The sequence below is a fragment of the Lotus japonicus genome, chromosome 6 (genome assembly GCF_012489685.1).
Source record: "Lotus japonicus ecotype B-129 chromosome 6, LjGifu_v1.2".
NCBI classification, from domain to species: Eukaryota; Viridiplantae; Streptophyta; class Magnoliopsida; order Fabales; family Fabaceae; genus Lotus; species Lotus japonicus.
The window spans coordinates 47,813,222-47,835,646 of record NC_080046.1 but is presented as its reverse complement, the minus strand read 5'-3'; the positions used below and the strand labels follow the sequence as shown (position 1 = coordinate 47,835,646).

Below are 22,425 nucleotides of genomic sequence, written 5' to 3'. Positions count from 1 at the left end.
TACCTCTTTCACTGATGTTGGGCTCTGCATGTCTAAAATTGCTTTGCACTTATCGGGATTAACTTCAATTCCTCTTCTAGTAATCATAAAGCCCAAAAATTTTCCACTTTGAATTCCAAAAGAGCATTTTTCCGGATTCAAACGCATGTTATGCTTCCTGATTTCTCCAAAAGCCTCAGCCAAGTCCATACAATGACCGCCCATTTCCTCTGATTTGACCACCATATCATCCACATAGATTTCCATATTACGCCCTACTTGCTTTTCAAAGACTCTGTCCATCAACCGCTGATAAGTTGCTCGTGCATTCTTAAGCCCAAACGGCATGGTTTGATAGCAATAATTTGCTTGGTTTGTCATAAATGTTGTTTTCTCTTCATCTGGCGCGTACATTCGAATTTGATGATAGCTCGAATACGCGTCCATCAAACTCAACATTCCAAATCCCGAAGCCCGGTCTACCAATTTATCTATGTTTGGCAGTGGATATGAATCCTTTGGACAATGCTTGTTTAAATATGTATAATCTGTGCACATTCGCCACTTTCCATTACTCTTCTTGACCATGACAACATTAGCCAACCAAGTTGGATACTTCACTTCCCTTATAAAACCTGCATCAAGTAACTTGTTAGTTTCTGTTTTCACTGCCAGTTCTTTCTCTTCGCCCATTTTACACTTCAACTGGACGATTGGCTCCACACCAGGATTCAATGCCAATTTGTGGCAAATGAACTCTAGATCGATTCCTGGAAGATCTCGTGAACTCCAAGCAAATAAGTCCATATTCTCAGCTAACAGTTGCACCAGTCTGCTTTCCTGGATTGGAGTTAAGTTTACCCCGACTTTCATATTCCTTTCGCCCACTTTCACTGTCTTTGTTTCCTCTTCTGGAGTCATCTTGAAATCAGAAAAGCCCTCTCTCGGGTCCAAACTAACCTCATCTTGATCAACATCAACCCCAAAAACTCTATGTCCCTCCTTCACTGCTCTCTTTCCCATGTGACCATACTGCTTGAAACTGTCGGAATAGCATTTCCTAGCAACCACCTGATCAGCCTTCAAAGTTCCAACTCCGCCCTTGTCCAATGGATACTTAACTGTTAAATGTCTTGTTGAAATAATCGCCCCAAGTTTGTTGAGCGATGGTCTTCCAATAAGCACATTATACGGCGATGTACACTGTACCACAAGAAACTTAATGGCAAAGGCTTTCTTGTTTTTACCTTCACCAAACACGGTATTTAGCTCCACATACCCTCTAACAAATACTTTCTCACCTGAGAAGCCAACTAACGCCCCATCATATGGTAATAAATCAGTTTCTGTAAGCCCTAACTTTTCAAATGCATCGCCATATATCAAATCCGCAGAACTTCCCTGATCCAACAGTACCCTCTCAATTTCGTAATCAGCAACTTTTAGCATCACCACAATGGGATCATCTTCATGAGGCTGAACTCCCTCAAAATCTCTAACAGTAAATGTAAATCGGGCTGATTGATTCCCCAGCTTCCCCAATCATTAGCATATACAGCATTAATGGAATGAACATACATTTTTCTTGAAGAATTAGTCATACCACCTCCTTGAAATCCTCCAAATATGGAATGAATGCGCCCTTTAGTTTCACCTCCAACTTGCTTCTTTGGTTCAGACTCTTCGATCTCTTTCCCTGTGTCATCACGCTTCGTTGAGGTTCCAGCTCCCTCTGACTCCTTTCGCCCATCCAGTTGACGCATGTAGCCTGCCTTTATCAAAGCCCCAATCTCTTTCTTTAGGGTAAAACAATCATCTGTATTGTGTCCCGCAATTCGGTGATACTCACACCACTTACTTCTGTCCACGTTGCCTGGTGGGCGTTTTGGTTTTTTAGGAAAACGAATTGTGTTAGCCTCCAAACACATGTGCAATGCTTCAGTTAAATTAACCGCAAGTGGGGTCGACCTGTCTTGTTGGTTTCTGGTCCACGTCATCGACTGTCCATAACCAAGATTTCCATAAGGCTGAGCACGATTTCAAAAATTAGAGCGGTTATCAAAACGACTTGAATTATTGTAACTTCTCTCTCCTTTTGTAACTGCTCCGCCCGAACGTTGATCGTTAACCGCCGCCTTTTTCGAATCTGACTGTTGTTGTTGGCCAGTAACCGCCTCACTCTTGCGATTTCTCTTTATGCGATCACTTTGCTCCTCCCTAATGAAACCTTGTACCCTACTTCGCAACTCCGCCATTGTCTCCACGGGCTTTCGACTCAAACTACTGTTCAGACTTCCTGATTGAAGGCCCAATTCAAAAGCAGCAATACAAATTTCTGGCATTTTATCCTCCAAGTGCACTGATAGTTGATTGAAACGCCCCATAAAAGATTGTAGACTTTCATTATGCCTCTGTTGCAAATTAAATAAAGTTGTTGGGGTCACTTTCTGGGCGCGACTAGTTGAGAATTGGGACAGAAATTTCGCCGATAAATCCATGAACCCTGCGATTGAACGCGGTGGAAGCGTTGTAAACCAAGTCATTGCTGACTTTTTGAGAGTTGAAGGAAGCATTTTACACTTCAGAGCATCTGAAGCGCCCACAATAACCATTTTGGTGTTGAAATACACCAAATGATCCTTTGGGTCAGAATCTCCGTAATAAGAATCAAGAACCAAAGTCTTCAAGTTATCTGGAACGGTTGTGTTTGCAATGTCTTCTGTGAACGGTTGAAAATCTACCACCATCTCTGCCATTCTACGATCGCCCTCATGCAAGCCCCGATCTTGATTGATCTCAGCAAGTTGAGTTTGCAGTTGTTGATTGTGTTGACGAAGATCAGTTAGATCCGCCATGATCTATTGCAAAATGTCGAGCGGAACATTTTCATGGTTAACATGATTGTCCCTTCCGTTTGCTCTAGATCGATTCACCATTTTTAGTGAGTTTGAAGCCTAGGATTGAATTCCTGGGTCCCACGGTGGGCGCCAATGTTCCGGTCTAGAACTCCGGTCAGGGCTAAGCAATTAGTAAACGACAGTAGAATATGACAAAGTAGCAAAATGAGTAAAAAGTGTTGGATCCCCCACCGCATGGGCGGTGTCCTCTTTATATATCATGATGTTTTGACCTGTTCGGGTCATGGGTCGCCTGGCCCAATAGTACAAATTCGGTAAGCCCATTAGACTACAAAGGTTGTAAGCCCAATAACGATACACAATAAAAAATGAGGATAAAACTAAGTAGCATAAAACAAAATTCGTCTTAACTCATTCTATAATTGTCCTTATAATGATAAGGTTAACAATGCATATGGAACCCTAATAACCGCTCATTTGAAGGGACCGTTGGTTGCCATTTTCCTTAGGGCCTAGGGGGAACGTGAATTACTTGTAGAAGACACATTTAAAAAATGAGGATGGTAGGTTGGTGGTCACTTTTCTAAGGGGACCATGTAGGAGGTATGTTGAAAAAATGTGATTGGTGGGCTAATAAGTTTGGAAACTAATTAATATTCATAATCCCTCTACCCACAATTCATCATATCTTATACTATATACTATTTCTGAAACCAAAAAGTGATAACTTCGATAAGTATCACCCCCTCATTTTATGTCTTTCTTTATAAGTTTTTTCTCTTATACTATAATTAGTAAGTAGATAGTGTCATATCTATATTTTCTGATTTTTTAGTAATTTAAATATTAAATAATTCCATATTTTTGAAAATAATTAATGTATTAATATTGCATTTAATAGTTATTAATTAATGACATTGGAATAATTAACAAAAGTCAATTGTGATTTTTTTCAAAAATAACTATTATATTAATTTGACATTTAATGGCTTTTAATAATATTAGAATAATTAATAAAAATCAATTGTGACTTTTCTACTATTAAGATGTATGCTGACAAAGTCTTTTTCTTAATAATCAGGGTTATTTTTTATATAACAAATAATTAAAAAAATTGAATGTAATATCTTACGTTCAAAATAATATCAAATGTGCCATAAACAAATTGATATCAAATAGCTTTAAAGGATTGATTCGGAAATTAACTCCAAAAAATTTGCATTTTTATGTTTTTGTATATAATTCTAGAAGATTAAAATGATTTTGGTATATTTGACTCAAAACATAACAAATTAGAAAATAAAGGAATTAGAATGTAACTAGGATTAGGAAAAAAACTTAAATAGGTGATATACGTATTTAAAAAATAAAAATTCGAAAATGTTTGATGTATATCGACAAAATACTCTTATTTCATCCGTGAATGATGCGGGACCAATACTAGTTAATAAAGAGATATGAATAAAGTGAGCGTAATAAATAAGGGAAATTAAACTTAGAATAAGTTTCTTATATTTAATATAAAGAACTTATATAAGTTTTTGTCGGTAAATAAATATACAAAAATTAAATAAAATTATAAGCAAGAAAAATAAAAAGATATGATCCATGCAGTTCAACAAAGAATAGATAAAGATTCCATCTGTTAGACGCGAGACTTTAGACGCGCTCTTATGGATCTATAATTGGCACTGGTTTTATTTTGAGAATTAAGGAGGGGGTGGGAATGGTAGGCTTTTCCTTGTATTTCTTTGTTGGGAAGAGATCACACATGAGACTGATTTCTCTACATCATGTTCTTGTATTTATTTTATAATTATACTAGTATTTTTTACCCGTGCGATGTAAGGGGGTATTCATTTTTGTTTGTCGTTTGTAATTTTTAAAAAACTTGTGTTAATTTTATTTGTTTATTCAAATAATTATAAAAGACACTATCAAAAGTCTAACATAGAAAGAAAATAACAATTTTGAGCTGTTTATAAGTAAAATGATTCATACACCTAATATTTTAAGGTTTTAGGTTAAAGATGAGGTGTTCAACACACTTGTGTTTGTTGTTTACCCCAATGTGATGATGTGATGATCCCTCATAATTTTAAACATATTTTTTGCCCTAACGTCACCATGATACTAATGTTGTCAGCTCAAATAGTATTGTGTCCCAATGAGAGTATTTGAAATCAACGAAAAAACAAATGAATATTAAGTTGAGTAATGTCTCATTTACGACCTGAATATTTGAATGAATTTTATTGTCAAAATGAACCTCATAACTGTAGTAGAAATGAATTTTAAAAAAGAAGAAGAAATTGGGTCATTTATAAGCTATGAGGCAAATAGAGTAGGATATCGGTTACACACCTTAATTGTGATAAAGAAAATAATGTAGGATATAAGTTACAAAGATTACTCTTTTACTAGATATTTATGACTCCATAATGATGATACTGTTTTGATCACAGTAATTAAATTGGGGTGATTTACAACAAAAAACGATTTTATTTTTCATGTTTTTTATATCTTTCATTTAATAATTAATCCTTTTTTAGCAAAATTAATTAATTCATTTAACGTTTGAAAATGTGAAGTTTTTTATAATATGCGAAGTGATTAACATTTAAGAAAAGAAAATGAGTCCCTAATGATAACTCAAGTGGTAAGAGCTGCGGGGCATATGAGTAGGGGAGAGGAAGGTCTAGAGATCGATCCCGAGAGGGTGTAATTTATCTTTCCGGTGTACCAAAAAGAAAGGAAAGAATCCGAATAGAAAAGATTGGTGAACATAAAAACAATATAATCCATTATTGGACACCTACATTTGTGATGGTTTTAGAACGCCGAAAAGTGTATAAAAGGTTCAGAATCCAAACAGAACAAAAACATATAATAATTGCAAAAAAAAAGAAAATTCATAGTGAAACGCATCGAAATCAATGAAGCAACAAATCTATGAAATCAAATAAGAAAACTGGCAACAAAAAGTATGGACAAAGAGGTATTTATACCTATAATTTAAGCTTTATAGAAGATTAAAGGTTTAAAAAAAGTGAAGAATATTGAAGGTCTCTTCAAATGTTCTTAGGACCCCTATGTGAATACATTGATTTTTACGATTAAGTTTAGTAAATACATGGGAGAATGAGATTGCTATGAAACAGACGGTCGTGATTGAATATGGGAGAATAATTTCCATTTTTACCAAAATAATTATAGTCAAATTTTTAATGTAGTATGATAAATTGTTAAATTGTTATTTTACTCTTAAGGTTGCGAAAACTTCTTTATTATATCTAAAGAATGACCAAAATTCATTTACAACTCACTTATCTCCAATGTGATTGGATGATGGATTATTTAACCCAAATTTTCTCATGGGTCATTTAGACAACCTCTTATTATACACCTTCATTAAAAAATAACTATTAGAAGCACAAAAGACAACCACCAAAAGTCAAAGAGTTCATTATGGAACAAAAAAACAGTATGCCCAATGTCAATGTCATCTTAAAAATACTGAACCAAAATGACAACAAACCCAAAAAATATATCAAAAAAAAAAACATCAATGTATGGAAGATCCAAACACTAACTTTAGTGTCAGATGAAGTTCATGAACATTACCCTAGACCAAAAGCAAATTCCTTCTACAAAATTCAGCATTTTGCAGAATTCACAGAACATAATTACTTTGTGTGTCTCTCTCTCTCTATATATATATATATCCCCTTCATGGCTATATCCATTGCGAGCTTTCCCCTTATCACTCTTTTGCCTGTTGAAAAAATAAGATAACAAATCAATGATTTAATTTGCAGAACAATAAACATGAGAGGATATGGTTATAAACATAAATATAAACCCATTCTAAGATGCAGTCATAAATTTATAACTAATTGAAAGAAATAAACTATATATGTAATGGAGCTTGAATACCCAATAGATAATCTAATAACCCTTTGAAAATTAACGCCATTGAAAGAGAAGTGTCAAACCAAGCAAAATTGAGAACAATCAAAATAGGCTCTTAAATGTCCAATGTTTAAGGGAAATTGCTAAATGTCTAAGGGAAATGCCAGCTAAGAGACCTGCAAATCACCACTGATGGTTTCACCAAAACATTTTTTTATTCTGTTGCGTTCTCTGTGATCATCACTTTCCCATCAAGTTCTCAGAGAGGGAAGAGAGGCCATGGTTGCAGAGGTAATAACTCCTTACTTGACTTGTACTTCTAGCACAAACAACAAATACACCTTGCATTCCTTTTCCAATTTTTTATTTCTAGCAATCAACATATTTTGTCCCCTCCAATGCCCTTCTGAGTTGGTTTATAAGATTTTTTTCACTATTTTAATAGTGAAAGATTAAAACAATTTTTTGGGCATGTTTAATGCCATTGATCCATAAATGTCAATGTGCTTGGAATGCGAAATGTTTATATTGAATGCAAACTGAATCTATGTTGTGTCTCTGGTTTTACTTAGAGAATGTAAACTGAATCTCTGTTGTCCCTGGTTTTGCTCATATGCACTCTTGTTTCCCAAGTCGATTCCATGCATTGGATAAGAATTGCCCCATGCTTGTTCATTGTTTATACATTTTTAGTACAACAAAGAAATGTGTTTCACTAACTTAACTCCATTATCCTCATCACCACCCCGATGCTGGAATGGAAGAGATTTTTCTTCCCATGGCAGCATCCTTTCAAAGCCAAACAAAATCCAAGCACATGTGCAAATGGCTAGCATGCCTATGGGGAAGGAGGCTGGGAAAACAACTTGGAACTTGGTCTGCAAATGCAAACAACTAATTTTTGTGGAATCAATTTGAACTTTTGAAAATAGCTTTTGATCCCTAAAGTTACTCCATCCTATTCTCAGGTGTTTCTGCTTAAATACATGAAAGTAAGCTGAAATAAACTACTACAACTAAATTATTTTGAAATCCCTATTATAAAGCATACTATCTATCCTTACAAACAACACTTTATTTCTTTTCATTTACATGAGAGATAAGATGTGTAGAATAAATGGAAACTCATACCAAAAGAAAACTTCAAATCTCATCACCCCCAATGCAATTGAGTAATTCAAAATAAAATCTAATTTTGAATGGTAGGACTTCCAATGATACATGTGAAGTCTAATGTGGACTAAGGTTTGTCACATATATGTCCATGCCTTCAATCCTTCCCACTGTTGTAGCAGAAGTTGCATCCAACCTGTAAAGAGAAAATGGAGGAAGCAAGAACAACCACTTCTATTTGAATCTTTTTCACCTTTCCTTTCAGACTTGAGGCATTCCTTGCAATTCATCACTGCATGCCAAGGAACTATACAATGTGCACTGAACAGCCCGTTGTAGGAGATGCACTTTCAACTTTCAATTGAGGGACCATACCCACTTTGGAACTTTTAGAAGTAGTTTATGTATCAACATTCAACAAAAGTACATGGCAGAGGCTGAAAAATAATGTTACAGTTGGAATTTCAGTTAATACAATGTATTAAAATTGGTCGTAACACATTAAGGATAGCTCTGTAAAAAATTTGTGTTTATTAAATAGAGAACTACCTTGATAATCACCACTGAGGTATAGGTGAAGCATGGTTACACAAAGTTAGGTGCTTCTTCTTAATTCTTCTTGCTGGTTGCCAATTGGGTCATACTGCCAAGTGAAAGGAAAAACAAATAAACTTATATAGAAGAAAAGGAATAAAGATAATTATTAAAGTTCATTGAGGTGATACCTAATCTTAAATATGAAAATAAAAGCCAAATCAAGCAAACCACGGCTTCCTTCGGTGAGAGCAGAGTCTGCAAGCATGATTAAATGCAAAGAAAAAATAAAAGCGTAATTCAGAAAGTGAGATGACATGTCGGGATCCAGAGAAAGAAGGGATAATACCTTGGTGGACTGTTGCCACCGTCGCTCTATCGCCCACTCTCCCTCTCTCTATGGGTAAGCAGAACGACAATTCATAACTTTTGGGTGCAGATCGTCGTTCTCATCGGAAGGAATCCCTTGAAGACCTAATCAAATAGGTTCTGAACGGAAAAATGAAAATGAATTGACAAAGAGCAGAACACATCATCGTTCAAACCTGTAGAAGAAATGCAGTATGAGTTCCAGTGTACGAAGGGAAAAGAAACACAGAGAGAGTTTGTAGCAAAAGCTATACGAATTAGTGAAGAGAAGAAACAGTTCTAACCTGATTGCCAAACCTCAGCAATCTTCTCCATCACGATCAGGGAAAAAAAAGAAGGGAACGATATCAGATCAGGAAAAAAAGGGAAACGATATCAGTTCTGAGTCCTACCATATCACAAACGAAATCAGATAATTTCTTTCTAAATTAACAGCACAACACCACCAGAGATGAAATACACACCTGGTCGCAGATGAAGCCCATGATGAAGGTTTTCCAGACGGCGGTGGAAGGGCGAGGGAGGGTGTCGAGGAGGTGCTGAAATCAGAGGCAGACACGGAAAAGCAGTGTGTCGAGAGAAGGTTTTAAACGACTTGAAACCTAGAAACGGCTGAGAGAAGGAGAAAAGGAAGAAGGTAAGGTGAAAGAGGAAGCGTCTGTTTACAGTTTTGAAACTGAAAAGCGTTTCACTAATTTAATAAATCCATTGAATGAAAGAAGGAATGAAATTGATATGAATGAACGGCTGAGATCAAACCTGAGTGAAATAAAATGACTTTTTTACAAAAATATCAATACCCAACTCTCATAGATATTGGAATAAATTGTTGAAGGACTTTTTTACCCCCAAGGCTGCAAAACTTTGCTTTTATATATATTATAGAAGATCGGGTTGAAGTATCATAATACCCTTATACTCATATCTAATAAATTTCTTAGCTTATAAAAAAAAATAGGAGACACGCTCTTGTCTACCTACATACACGGCAGCGCAATTAAGATTTTTATGAGATATTTTGGTTAGCATGAGACAAAAGGTACGAGCTGTCACAATTTGGATTAGGCACATTTTTTTCAGGATATGGAGTCATGATTGTGAAAGTTTAAGAAACCTAAAATGTAGTTGCATTTCTATCCAGCACATATTTTTTCAATACAATTTGAGTATATATGCTTTTAATTAATTAACGAATGTCTCTCATATTATTAGAGTGAGCGTGCTTTTAATAAATTTGAGTTGAAACACAAACACAACTTAACCTAAACAATCTTGACAAGTAAATGGGACCTATTATATCCATAAACAAGCATCTAAACCTAAAATAAAGATGTCAAAAAGGAAATTATTTCTGGAAAAATCCTTAATAATAGTCTATATATCACTGAAGATAATATACAAGGGAGTTAGCTAGATAAAGGATAAAGCTTAAGTGGTAGGTATTAATATTGAGATTAGTTTCTATGCACCGACAGTGTAAATAAGTTTTACACCATCATTCAATCACATCCCTCCATTTTGTTATTTCACAATTAATTTTAAATTTAATAATATCTTAAATAGAAAATGGAAGGTTGTGATTGAATGATGGTGTAAAACTTTTTACACTGTCGGTGCATAGAAATTAATCTCTTAATTATTTGTCATATTGCCCAATAAAATATTCACATTCTCGTTGAGGTACTGTGTTTAAGATGTGCAATATTTTTCATGATCTAAAATTTTCTAGAGTTTGTATTTGAGACTGATTGCCAGATTCTAGCTCATGCGCATGGAAATTAAGGATCAACCCTCCTTCCTATTTTCACGTTATTATATTGTGGGGATTAGTGTGTAATGCATTTCTTGAAGTTTTGGTAATCTATGTTAGGAGATGGTGTAATAAGTCAGCTGATTTCATGTCTGAACTTGCCTAACTTTATTCTGATAATGTTTGGATAGATGAGGAACCAACAAGGCTCGATGTTTCACTTATTAATGAGCTTTGTAATGTTCCAATTTCTCCTTGATGATATCAATATTTTACCTTAAAAAATACTATGGATAACTTGGTGCTTAAGTACTGTGCCTACTAGATCCACCCTTGCATGTAATAATAAATTTGAATTAATTATATGTATATTTAATACTAACACTTAATCATAAAGTGATAGTTAATTATTTTTTATTAAAAAACTATCCGGACCAATGAGATCAAGGAGATGGTAAGTGTGATCAAACTCTTCACAGGTGAGGGAGAGACGGTTATCTAACGGGAGATCAATGCGCCTCAATCGAAGATGAGGGTGTCGCACCGAAGCCACCGCTGTAGTGACTTTGATGCTTAAGTTGGTAGGGGAAGTGAGAAGGCGAAGCATAATAAAATGAGAATCAGAAGACCTTGTGGAACGTTGGATCTCTGCTTTCAAGTTGCGATCCTACCGTTGGGGTAAAATGGCATGCCTGGTAAACTCAGCGTGAGACGCGGGTCAACCACGGTGTTGCAGGCTTGCTTGTCGAGACGTCAAAAGGTATTGACATGCTTGAGCCAAAGTGGTTTTTCATGTCGTGGCATGCTCGAGTCGTTATAGACCGGTCGGCTAGAGGTGGTGAGTAGCACCTGTCCGTCTAAGTCGTTTGTGAGACCATAGTGCTTGTCCGCCAAGCCTCCGATTGGAAGAGAATGATGAATCACGTCCGAGAGATTCCCCATAAGTTGTCCCTCAACTCTGACATTGAGTTAGTCGATGCTGACTTACGAGGCGAGGGATCCACATAACACTATCTTGAATTCAAAGTTTTACTAGTGTTTTTTACCCGTGTGTTGTACGGGGAATATGTCAATTGTATTTGATACATCAATTAATACTTTGATTATTAAAAATGTAATAAACAACAAATGAAATTGAATAGTCTGAAATGATGAGCAAAGTGGACAAAAAGTCTTAAATTGAAAATTTTGTTGCATAGATTGAAATTCGTATCCCCGTAGGATAGCTCAAGTGGTAGGAGCCGTGGGGTATATGAGTTGGGTAGGGGGGAGGTTTTGGGACCTATTCCTAACTGGTGCAATTTATCTTTCCGATGAATAAAAAAATAGATTGAAATTCGTACAATGGATAACTAACAAAAAAAATGTTTAACCAAATCTCAAATTCTGCAAAACATATCAAGGGATGATTTAATGATGGCTAATAAACAATAGCTGATTTAATCTACAGTGAAAAAAAGAGAAAATATTCTTTATGAACGTGATTATGCGAGTTTGTTTTCACATAGAAAATATATGAAATGTTATTTTCTTATTATGTTTGACGGTAAAACATTTTCATGCTAAAATGTTATTTTCCGTAGGAGGTTTTTGTCCAAGAATTTGAACAAAATAAAATAAAAATAGACTATATTGTTATGTAGAACATGTTTAATATGAAGTTACACGGTAAAATAGTGACATCTTATTAAAATTTATTTTTCTGTTAATTTTACATGAATTTTCATGTAAAATTTTCCTCGCCGTAAGAACTCTTAATCCTATAGTTTAACTAAAACAAAAATACATTATATATGTATTAATGTTTTCTAATCTCCGCACGACACATTTTAATCATCAAATTATCATTCATCTATATTTATCTCATTTTAAAGCTTTCAAAAAGTTATGAAAAAAGTAATGACATTATATTAATTTTTTATTTACAACTCATAGAAATTAGATTTTCGACCTATGAGTTCAAACAATCACTTTTTATTCGTGCGTTAAACGGAGAACTTTCTATTGTGCTTAAGACATGTTCAATATCACACTTTAGCGATATTTTCAAATACTAAAGGACATACTTAATGAGAGATATATAATGTTACATGCGTCCCTCTAATTTAATTTCCCTCTATTTATAGTTCATCTCGTCCTAGTCCTAAGTAACTACTATAATAAATCTAATTAACCTCTCTGCGTGTCCATGGTAACTCTGTGGACCCTCAGCACCATATCAACTCCATTTTCCTGCAATTAACATTAAATAAAAATAATATAATTTAAGAAAAATAAGAAAAAAACAACCTAAATCCTAATCAAATCTAAAATTTTAAAAGGTACTAATTAAAGATAGATAAAAACTACCAAAATCTAGAAAATCACAATAAAAACTCATAAAACCATGGACTAAATAAAAAAATTGAAAATTTAATAAAAAAAACAATAAATTTAATTAATACTCTCAAAATAAATCAAAAATAAAATAAAAGACCCAAGATAAAATCAAGAAATAAATAACCTAAATCTTAATCAAATCTAAAATTTGAAAAAAGATGAAAAAAAGAGTTATCATAAACTACCTCTTTTCAACTTCGATCCCACCAAATTCTCACAGTTCTGTGAGCGTGATTTCTTCTTCTTCTCTCTATTCTCTGCAAGTGAATCAATTTCTCTAATTCATTCTCTCAGATTCAATTTCATCTGTGAAAAAGATGAAGAAGGAAATTGGACCAATGCCATTAGATCTAGGAAAACTTTCCAAGCTCGAACTCTTGATATCTCTGATATCTTCTTTAATGGGGAAAGAATTGCAAGAATGCCCAATAAGAAATACAATGTAAATTATAATAAAGAAAAAGGAGCAGGGGGATGGGAGATCAGTATGCATCCATAAATACTAAACAATAACATACGAATAAGGACTCCTGCATCATCTGATAAGAAATCTTGAAATCGAAGCTATAATTCTTTGGAAAATAGGTCATTCACTTGCAAGTTGCATTCTAAAAGAGGGGGGGATCCAGAAAGCAGTAGATATAATGTGCAGCCAAGTGCCCAGTGTAAGACCCTGATCTTAATAAAGTATGGTATGATTATTTGAGATGAATAATATATGTGAAGTTTAGTGAATTTTGTGATTTATTGTGAATTGCGTGATATTGATTTAAATCAATTTGTCGAATTTTAATTATTTAGTTGAATGATTAATTATTTAAATCAGAGTTGTGGGCTTAAGAAAATGAGAGGGAACTCTAATTGGGCTTAGGAATGTCGTGGGCTTGTGAGAGAGAGAGAAAAATAGGGTTTTGGAACCCTAATTCTTGTGTATGGCCGTTGGCCACCTCATGTGCATGGGGGAGGGTTTTGCTTGACTTTTATTTATGATTTATGGGTAATTAATGTGTTTAAATTGGTGTTGGGCTTGGGCTAGGAAATAAGGAAGAAGAAAAAAAAACCCTAGGCCTAGTAGTGTTGGAGTCGCCGGTTTTGCTTTGGTGAGAGGAGGAAAACCTTTTTTTTTCACAAGCTGAATTAGAAGTGCCTTTCATGCACTCTTTCACGTAAAACATCAGAAGAAAAGAAAATAAAAGAAAGAAGAGAGAAAGAGAAGTCGTGAGAGAGAGGGAGAGAACGCGAGAGAGGGAAAAAAGAAGGGAAGGAGTCGCGAGAGAGAGAGAGAGAGGGCTCGAGTGGGGAGAGAAAGAAAGAGGTTTGGACAGCAGCTTGTTTGGATCTCTTTTAGCATCAAAAACCTTTCCTTTTCATCAAGTTTGATCAAGGTAAGGGCTGGTTTAGGAAAAGGGTAGATGATATAGGTTTTGCCATGAAAATTCTTTGAGAAAAGTTGAGTTCTTGCATGATTTGCATGAGGTTTCTTGAAGCTGTTTGTTGCTGTACCTTTTTTCCATGAAAACCATGATTCTTAACCCTTATTTGATGTACCTTGTATGACTCTATGATTTTATGTATCAATCCCATGATTAGTTGCTAAATTTGACTTGATTTTCACATGTTTTAACATGAAAGTTGATGAATGTTCAGATCTGGAATTTTGGTGAATATACTTGATATTGATGGCTGGACTTAGGCTTGTGGTGGTGAAACAAAAGAAAGAAAGAAAATATAAAACCCTAGAGCTTTTTGGGTTCGGCCGAACCCTATTTTTTGGGTTTTGGTGCGTTTCTTTCTTTCGTTTCATGCACAAGTTCACTTGATGTTTTGCTTGATGAAATTGCCATGAATTATATGTTGAAAAGCATGTGAATGTGATTTTGAGTATTGATGCAACATGGATATTACCTGACTGAGATATTGTTACAAAGGTCGCTTATCCAGCTGTAATTCCTACTAGTGTTGTGTATGATTATGCCGTTGATATTTCATTATTCGACGTGGAAATTGTTAAGACTCTAGGTTGACATATTAGAGCCATGAACAAAGAGAATTGAGAACTTAATCGCTTGCAAGTAAAATGAGAACTAAATGGAACATAGGTCTAGTTGTGACTATGGACCATGAGAACGATGGTGCCGTTAGAGACAAACGGTTACTTGCACGCGAGGGTGTTTGTGGGTTGTACTGTGTGTCCCCACGTGATGAGGTTGACTGCGGTCTTCTCGAGATTATGGGTTGTACTGTGTGTCCCCATGTGACTTGGGTTGTACTGTGTGTCCCCTTGTGATTGTGCATCTGCGGATGTTCGAGATTGGCCAAGGTGTTGTGGTGGTTGTGTGATGTGAGGATCGTTAGTTTAACAGAACATCTAGGTGACTAACTGTTATATAAAACTATGGTTAAGACTGCGAGATATTATGTGATGTGATTATTAAATTCTTACGTGTTGCATGAACCTGACCCTTTCTTGTTTGTTTTGTGTTGTTTTGGGGGGGGGGAGGGTAGATGGTTCTAACGAAGACGTCAACGTCGACCCATTCTTGGGAGCTGACCCTATATAATGAAAAGGAAGATCGGGCTTGGATGGCCGACACATCCGAAGTCCGACGCATTTATGTCGGCGATGCGAAGCTCACAGGTCTAGGCGTACACGGAGACGTTGTGGAATCGCAACGCATGGTGGGTGGAGTGATCACAATGCCATACACACCTCCACGATTCTGTTTCCCAAAGGACGAAGGCTCATGGGTGTCTTCAGCGGAGGTTGACCCCTCAGAGGAAGCGGCGGTCGAGTCACAACAACCGGAAGTGAAGACTACAGTTCCTACACAAACCCAAGTTGAGGTCCCGAAGGACGAGGGCAATCCAGGGTTGAGTGGGCGTGTACCTGAAGTACCGACTTGGTGGGGCGAGGACGAGGCTTGCTGTGTGTGGGGTCCTATTGAGGTTCCGCCACTTGACTCGCTTCCCGAGAAGCGTCGTAAGCTCAGGGGTTCCTTTGAAGACGTGATCTACATAGTGGATAGTGAAGATGAAGCCTAAGAGCATTTTTACATTGGGGGCTCGAGAGTATTCGCATTGAACTTTTTAGATTTCAGTTTTGATTAAACTACCTTTATGATTTTATCATTTTATTTCAGATGTAATGGTTTCACAACTTTTGTACTCGATTTGATTAATTTCACAAATAGGTGTCAGTACTGTTTCCTTTTTAATTAAATGCAAGTATTATTATTCAGTTATTCGGTTCATGGTATTTAGACGTTTCCAATTAAACGCGAGTACAGTTTATTAAAGACTAAGGTTTAAGAGTTTTTTGTAAAATGAATCTTTGCCATTAATTGAAGATTAATAATTGAATCGACGAAAATTCTTTACCAAAATTGGTTACTTGATTACTGTGTGACACTCGAGAAATCGGAACGTTACACTCAGAGGTCATTTCAGAACTAATATATTGAGGGAAGAAAAACAAACCACAAAATTAGTTACTATACTTGGAACGAAATAAATGTAATAAACAAACTCAATGGTAACTTCTTATTATCCTACACAATGATTAGTAATTCTGTATATTTAATATTCCACAAAAATGTGCAACTTCTTTCTAAAAAAAATTCCCTTTTTTCCTGGTGGATTAGGTTAGATAATAGAAAGCCTACAAGATTCTCTTTTATGTTTAAAAACTGATCTAAACAGTGTCACAGATAATGAAACAAATTATGCAAGATTGATACTCTTGGATAATGATAACAAAAAATAACAAAGCAGTGAAGAATTTTTGTTGTATATATGTTTTTTTTTTCACGGATTTGTTTTTCTTTTAAAAAAAATGTACATATATGCTTTTTTTAATATCAAATGAGAATTAATTTGTGAGTGACACCTCATTAAGTTGGTCTGAGAATTAATCTGGGAGTGACACCTCATCAAATTGGCCGAGAATTAATCTAGGAGTGACACCTCATGAAATTGACCTGATGTAAGTTCTTCTTTTCTAATATATATTGATATTGATTTAAAATGAATTAAATATGTATCACTTAAATCAAGTATTAGTTGACAAATATATTAAATTAAGATATTCTTAGGAAAAAAAATCAGTAAAAAAATGTTTTTTTATGTCTTCGCAATTCACATCGACCCACCTGTTTGAATTTTAGAGGCATACATTGACCACGCAACATGGCTTGGTCGGTGATGATGCCTACGTTTATTGTTGCCTCCTTCATCTCCTTTTCAACAGATAAGCAACGTGATAGAATGGGTATAAATTCTTTTAACTTATCAAAGAAAAATTGCTTTAAATTTTCAAATATAGCTTTTTTATAGTTTTCATCGTAAAATTATTCTTCTATTTTATTTTTTAATTCTTAATTTATATTCCACAATCCACATATATTTTTAAAATGCAATACAATATCTATCTTTCTTTTGGTACATCGGAAAATAGCAATACAGTATCTATCATGCCACGTTTATCATATTTACTTATTTAGTTTGTTCTGTTTCATCTATCAATTTGGCGTATTATATCAAAAGATTTGCCTAGAATAATTAGAAATTGTAGAACAAGAACAGGAGAATCGAACATACAAGAGAAAGAACAAAATTGATCAAAGTACTCGGTTTCTCCATGACATATTTTCATATATGGTATTCAATAGCGAAATGATTCCATTCAATTTGTGGCCATCTGATATTCCACATGCTCTTATTCTTATTACTCAAATAAAGATAATTGACAGTGTCAATTAATAGCTATTATTTGATTGATTTTTTTTTCAAATGTATTATTCAACATAACGTATGGTATTAATAGTTATTTCTAATAATAATGTTGATTCTTTTTGAAAGTATTAGTGTTGATTAAAATAAATAAGGAAATAGCATCTATATATATATTAAAGCAGTAACTTTTCAAGATGTCATTATAAAAAACCTCAGCTGCAGAATATTTTATACAAGTAATATTTTATTCCCCTAATTTTGAACCACAGCTTGCCACGTGTCCCTGAGCCATTATTTATGAATATTTTATTCAATCACTCTTCTCTCTTCTCTCTGCCATTAACTACCTTTTTTCTTTTCTCTCCCCCACTATCTCCTTTCATTAAATCCATCACAGCACTCTTCAACTGAGAGTCATGCTTCTCTCTCTTTCCATTAACCCATGATTTCAAATTTATCCTGATTTCAATTAAAATCTTTAATGAGGCTTGCTATATCCTTCGAACTCAACATGTGAATTATGCTCCAAAATTATTACTTTCTCGGTTTACTATGCAATTAATACCATCAATCAATTCTCCTTTTGACTCTTTTTTCATATGTTCCAAACTACCCGTGTAACCTCATAATATTATCAATTGATTCATTTATTTTTTTTGAAATCTTTATATTTGTTAAATGAGTGTATTTGTACAAAACATTATACTTGAGTTTCACAATTTATATTTTTAAAATCTGTTCATTCTTATTATGATTGTTTTTATTCTTAATATCTCAATTTTTTCATAATCAAAATATTAATATAATATCAATTTTCGCCGTGCAGCGCACAGGGAAAAACAATAGTCTGTTATGAAGTCTGATTGAGACAAAATTAAAAAGGAAATGCTTTGAATGACATTATCTAGCACTCATCCACTAAGAGCATCTTCAATGTAAGGTTCTTAGTTCTTATTTTGGAGTTAAGAACTAAGAACTAAGAACTTTACCATTGGAGGTGCTGACATAGACTCCTTAGTTCTTAAAAATAAGAACTCAGTTCTTATATAAGGAGTTTTGCTTTTTGAGTTCTTAGCTTAAAATATTAATTATTTCTCTCTCATCCAAATTACTTTATGAGTTTTGTTTTATCACTTTATGAAAATAAAAAATATAAATAATGTGGTTGGTGGGACCAAATGAATAGTTGTAAGAACTAAGAACTCATGGTTGGAGCAAAATTGTTGCATAGTTGCTTAAACACATGTGGCAATACGGGCCCACATGAATAGTGCTAAAAACTAAGAAATAAGAACTAGCATTGGAGATGCTCTAAGAGAATCTCCAATGCAAGGTTCTGAGTTCTTATTTTTGAGTTAAGAACTAAGAACTGAGTTCTTAACCACTGGAGGGGATGACGTGAAGTTCTTAATTCTTAAAATAAGAACTATGTTCTTATATATAATAACATACAAGTGATTTGTGGAAGTTTTCACGTGAAATTTACAAATTAAAAAATTGACCAGGAGTTGCCACCTCACCAAATCAGTCTTATAGAAGTTCTTCTTTTCTAATATATACTAATGCGTTTTGAACACACTTTTTAATAAATTTTATGTGATAGAAAAGAAAATATTCACATGTCAATTTGTTAGATAGCAAATTTCACGTGTCAATTTGTTAGAGAGCCTCTCTTCTATTGTGTTATTTTATCTTGAAACCGAATTTTAAAAGATTTTTGCCCTAATTAATTATCTAAGATTTACCTAGATTACTCTTTACTAAATTTATTTCCAAAACAAATCTTGAAACTGTTTTCATTATCTCTTCAAATTAGGAAAAGTCTCAAGGCTAATTTACTGCATATATTTACATGAATCCCCTGATTTCTCCTTCTATTCTTTCTCATGATCTACAATATAAAAATAAAATATGTAGTGCTGATATTTTTTTTTTTTTGAAAGAAACATAAACTCATATAAATCAAGCTGGCCTAGAAGCCAAAATGTCATCCAACAACAACGGGAAATAAACTCGGCGGACCATCCTCAACCCAAACCTCATTGGTTAAGGTAGAAGCGTTCCGCGCTAAAAAGTCAGCCGCACAATTGCCCTCACGGGGAACAAAAGAAAGATCAACAAAGTCGAAAAAATTACAAAAATGAAAGCAATCCTGAATAAAAGTAAAAAGATAAGAGTCACCCGACCCCTTCTTCCAAGCTTGGAATAAAGGAAGACAATCCGTCTCAAACACAACTCTCTTCCCAACTGTATTGCCAAATCCATAGCCCAACGAAGCGAGAGTGCCTCTCCAACCGTCGGCGAAAGAACCATAGTGTTGATATTATAATCCATTAAAATTTTAAAAGATTTTCCCTAATTTGCGAATTGGGGGGAGAGAGAGAAGGACAATTAATTGGCAAAGAGGAAAAAGATATAGGAAAATTTAAAATGTCAGATGAAATAAAAGAGAGAGGAACGAAATTGGGGAGAAAAAAAGAGAGTTAAGGGAAAAGTAGTGGGAAAAGAGGAGAGCACATATTGGAAACAACTTTTAAAAAAAATTAAAACATAGATAACTCATAATTTAAAAACTAATAACTGAAAACGAACTCGCATAATCACGTTCATAATTAATTGGTGTATCAAATACAATAGACATATTCCACGTGCAACGCTCGGGAAAAAAACACTAGTATTGATAAATAAATAAAAAAGCATATTGATTTTATTTTTATTTTTGAAATTAAATAAAAAAACATATTTTCTCATATCCTTGAAATCTGATTGATTGGTTTACAGCGTTAGTGTATAAAAATTAAACTATTAAACCAATCATATAAAATCAATCAATATATACTACTCTCTCAGTTACAAAACTATTATAGTTGTAGCTTTTTGCTTTTGTTCCAAAACCATTGTTGTTTTACATATCCAAAACGCTTTATTTAATTCTCTTCCACTCATTTTTTTATAGGCAAATGTTAGTGGTTAGTTGTTAGTAAGTTAGAAAATCCCTTCAAATTTTCCTTCCAGGATTCGAACCCTGGACCTTCCCCTCACCAACCCTTATATCCCCTAGCTCTTACCACTTGAGCTAACCCTCGGGGGCATGCCCTCATTTAATATTGTATTTCCCAAGTATCACCTCTTATTTCCACCAATCACAATTCTCACCAATTAGTTGACCAATAAATTGTATTCTCTCTATTTCATATAACTCATATTAAATAGGCTTAATAGCACTTTTGGTCCTCCACGTTTGTCATATGTGCGAAAATCATCCCCTAAGTAAGAAAATAGCAAAAATAATCACTCACTTTGTCAAACGACAGCACTTTCGGTCCCTCATGACTATTCCGTTGACTTTCATCCAAATCTTAACAGTTTCTAGCAAAAAAAAATTAATAAAAAATAAAATAAAAATGTAAATACATAAAGTATGAATATTCATCTTCTTCATCTAAAAACACCAGAAAAACTCTATGCTTCTTTCCTCACTCTTAACACTAAAAAAAACCTCATAAAAGCTCTCTGCTTTCTTTCCTCAGAACATCACACCAACACTTCCAACCTTCTTCTTCCACACCCACCTTCCAGAAGAAAGCCAAAGCTCTGCTGCTGCCTCGTCTCTCCCCCACCGTCAACAACACAAATTCAGATCAGGGAGAAAAAGAAATCGAGAACAGGGAGGATGAGATCGAGAAAGAAGCAAGTCGAGGAGAGAGCCAAATCTGAAATTTCACCGATTCAGGCATCAGAAAATTAGGGATTTTGTTTGTCGTGTGGGTGAGAGTCAGATATGAAATTTCTGCAGTTTCATTCAAAAATCAACTCGGTTTGCATCTACATTTCAGTTCCCTCTTTATCGTGCAATTAACTCGGTTTGCATCAAATCTGAAACCAACATCTTCATCACGCCTCTGCCGTCAACGAGCCCGCTGTTCAGATGAAAATGGTTTCAAAAGTATTGCCATTTTTCGTTCTGAGATGGGAAGTGGCACCGAAGCCGGTGGTGACGCCGTAACTGTCAGTGTCATTGTTCTTGTTGTTCATCTTGATCTTGTGCAGCGATGGCAGCCACCTGAGAAATTGTGAGTGGTTGATTTAAAGCACCTCCTAAATTCTCCCTATTCTCAGTCCTGAATTGAGCAACAACATGATCTTTTTCTTATGATGGAGGGGAAAGATTGAGGGGGACTGTTTTGGTGGCCTGTTGTTGATGATGGGTTTGTTATTTTTCTGAAAAATAACTGAAGAAGATGAAGAACATGCTGACTATGATGAAGAACATCATAAATTTTCTGGGTTTTCATTTTTTATTAATTTTTCTGAGAAAACCGTTTAATATTTGACAGAAAACGTTAGTATTTTGACAGAATAGTGAGGAGAGACCAAAAGTGCTGCCGTTTGACAAAGTGAGAGATGTTTTTTGCTATTTTCTTACTTAGCGGACGGTTTTCGCACATATAGCTAACGTGAGGGACCAAAAGTGCTATTAAGCCTATTAAATAAGTGTGTTTCAGTCAAATTATAACATTAATTAATGAACTCTTAAACTTTGTGAAAAAACCTTAAACTACAATAGTTTTGGAACGGAGGGAGTAGAAAAGAACAACTTTCACCAGACCGATTTAGAGACGATAATACCCAATTCAATCTGCTCTCAGGTTAATTCTCATAAAAAAGTTTCAACGTGTCATTCCATTAGACAACTTCTGCTTTGTTGTGCATCATCCCTAATCTTCTTCCTTTATTTCTTCTTCTGTGAACCCTAAATTCTCTGTTGCCTAAAATTCGTTTTTGAAAAGAAAAAGAAGA

At 34.6% G+C, this 22,425-nt stretch overlaps 1 long non-coding RNA gene across 2 annotated transcripts; it reads right to left on the bottom strand.

Annotated features, from left to right (window-relative positions):
• Window positions 1–6,248: 6,248 nt before the first annotated feature.
• Window positions 6,249–9,604, bottom strand: LOC130726980 (uncharacterized). 2 transcript variants are annotated; one of them, XR_009015070.1, is made up of 7 exons: window positions 9,230–9,602; window positions 9,050–9,071; window positions 8,746–8,941; window positions 8,588–8,654; window positions 8,412–8,505; window positions 7,881–8,299; window positions 6,249–6,612 (listed from the first exon to the last, which is right to left on the bottom strand). It is a non-coding gene; the product is annotated as an uncharacterized LOC130726980 (long non-coding RNA). The 2 variants fall into 2 exon arrangements; XR_009015069.1 differs by lacking the exon at window positions 6,249–6,612 and having other exon boundaries at window positions 7,683–8,299; window positions 9,230–9,604.
• Window positions 9,605–22,425: the final 12,821 nt, after the last annotated feature.